Raw genomic sequence first — 2,227 nt, 5'->3', positions numbered from 1 at the left:
ACGTTTCAATTCCCCTCCATCATAAAACGACACCGTTTTGATTCATCAACCCCTCTAAGCAAAATGACGTCGTTCGGGCAGCTTACGTGGAGGTGAAACCGCCAACTCAACGTTCCGGCTGCTGAGTCATGTCGGAATTGAGTGGAAGGACCAAGATTTTACACAGAGCTTAAATTGAAAGGTACATTTAGAGCATCTCAAAATTAAAGACAACATTGGTGCACAGACCTAATTTGAGGGACCATCGTGGGATTTACTCCAAGTAAGAGAGGTGAGTTTTCAATTTAACCCTGAAATGCTGAAAAGTGAAAACTCAATCCAAATAGTCTCAAGTCTCACCTCTCTACCTCACTCACCGCAGTTCCGCGCTGTCACCGCCGAACACAACTGCAGCCAACGACGGAGGAAGTCACTCGTCGATCCCCTCGCCGGCTCCTCTGCCTCTTCTCCGCGCCGCCAGTGTCTGCTCGCCTCTGCCTTCTCCGTCCGTGTCTCCCGGCTGCCTTGACTCCGCCGTGCCTCGCATGTCTCTGCCTCCGCCTCGTGCCTCGTCTGCCTCATCATTGTGTTGGCTCCTCTGCAGGCTTTGCTCTGCTCCTTTTCGAAGCTCTGCTTCTGCAACGACCCCAAGTTGGAAAACCGTTCCTCTCTCTGTTTTTGACTTTTTGCTTCTGCAGTGTAGTGTTGGTGAGTTTTTTTGTTTTTAGTTATTCTTATTAATTTTTTATCCTGGATTTTTGTTGTTTTAATGTAGCTTGAAGGACCATGGAGGTTGCTCTTATTGATCGTACCTTCAATCATTGCTTTTTCTGTTCTTTTTGTGTCTTCTTGTTTTCTTTGTTTTGTGGCGTCTTGTTTACTAACTCTCATGCAGCGGTGGTGTTTGGTTGGTTGTCTTGTGGTTCTTTTATGATGTCTTTAGTTTGGCTTGTTCTGGTTTTTCGAATGTTCTTGTTTTTTGTATTGGTGCTGTTCCTCACTTCCAATGTTGGATCTATCAAAAAATGTATTGATGCTAATTGTATTTATATGTAAAATTGATTGATTTAATTTTTAATAGGTATAAATAAATTGTATTTGTATTTAAAACTAATTGATTTAATTTGTTGTTTTCTTTGTTCTTGTTCCTTTTTCGAAGCTTGTATACTAAAGTTGGAGAAGCTGAGAGAGATAATAGAACAGACGACATTTTCATTAACACTATAAAATTTGTCTCCTAGCTTGATAATCAAATGATGAAGATTCAATAAAAGGGTCTTTCTTCTGGTGTTGTGTAGCACTCTTTAATTTTTTCAGTAGATTAATCACTTTGCAATTGTTTGATTTGGAGGTCAGTGATAATAAATAAGAGTTTGTTTTAAAAAGAGAGAGAATGGAAAGGTTCTAGCAGTCTTAAGTTTCAACATGAAATTTTCATTTGAGTTATAGTTTTTTAGTGATATTTGTCTTGTTTTTCATTCACGAAGGGTCTTCTATGTTATGTTCTTTGGCCTTTTTGTTTTTCTTTGCTTGTTTAGAACAAAGATGCTAAAAGTGCAAAAAAAGAGTGACTGTAGAAGATATATTGTGGCACATAAACGGATGTTTTCTTTTTCTTGATTAATCTCTGGATAATTGATTATTTAAGCGAGACCAGGTCAACAAGTTTAGCCTGTGATCCACCGATTGAACTTGTAATTCAGTAATCCAGTATTTCGACCGGTTCGGTTCTTATAACTATGATTTTAGGACCTTCAATTTGGTGTTTTCTTTCTGTTTTATTTATTTATCTTTTGGTTGCTGTAATTCGCTTTTCAGATTAAATTGATACATTGCTGCAATTTTTATCAGATCTCATCATTCACGCCCTTACCCAATCGCTCAATCTGAGACTGACTCTCCCTTCCCTCCTCCTTGCAGCCGTCCACACTCAAGGCCTCACCTCTGTTTCTTCTTCCTCTTCTCGTGCTTCCTTATTCCGTTTGTCGTTGCCATCGTCGTCGCAGGTGTCAGCATCCGATTCGTGTTCTTTCCGTCTGCCTCTGCTCATGCTTCTTGAGTCTGGGTTACTGTCTGCCTCTTCATATTCCGGTTCGTTGTTGCCGCCCTCTGCTTTGCCTTGCTCGGGTTGGCTTTCTGCCTCTGCTCCTCTAGGATTTTTATAGTGAAAATATACACGTTAACTAATTTAGTTCATAATTAGTTGGTAATTAATTAAAATATATAATCTTTTATATTGTTAGTGTAC

General features: G+C 39.6%; 1 protein-coding gene across 5 annotated transcripts in view; it reads left to right on the top strand.

Annotated features, from left to right (window-relative positions):
• Positions 260–2,227, top strand: part of LOC107627843 (pentatricopeptide repeat-containing protein At1g02060, chloroplastic-like) — a 4,794-nt gene continuing 2,826 nt past the window's right edge. For 2 of the 5 annotated variants that reach the window (XM_021116352.1, XM_021116349.1), the window contains exons 1-2: positions 263–687; positions 1,831–2,106. The gene's annotated coding sequence lies outside the window, so the exon portion shown is untranslated. Of the gene's footprint in view, positions 688–1,797; positions 2,107–2,227 lie in introns of all 5 variants that reach the window. The other 3 variants (XM_021116351.1, XM_021116353.1, XM_021116350.1) reach the window with 3 other exon arrangements.

Source organism: Arachis ipaensis, chromosome B02 (genome assembly GCF_000816755.2).
Source record: "Arachis ipaensis cultivar K30076 chromosome B02, Araip1.1, whole genome shotgun sequence".
Lineage (NCBI taxonomy): Eukaryota > Viridiplantae > Streptophyta > Magnoliopsida > Fabales > Fabaceae > Arachis > Arachis ipaensis.
Note: the sequence above shows the minus strand (reverse complement) of the source record. Positions and strands in the feature narration are given on the sequence as shown.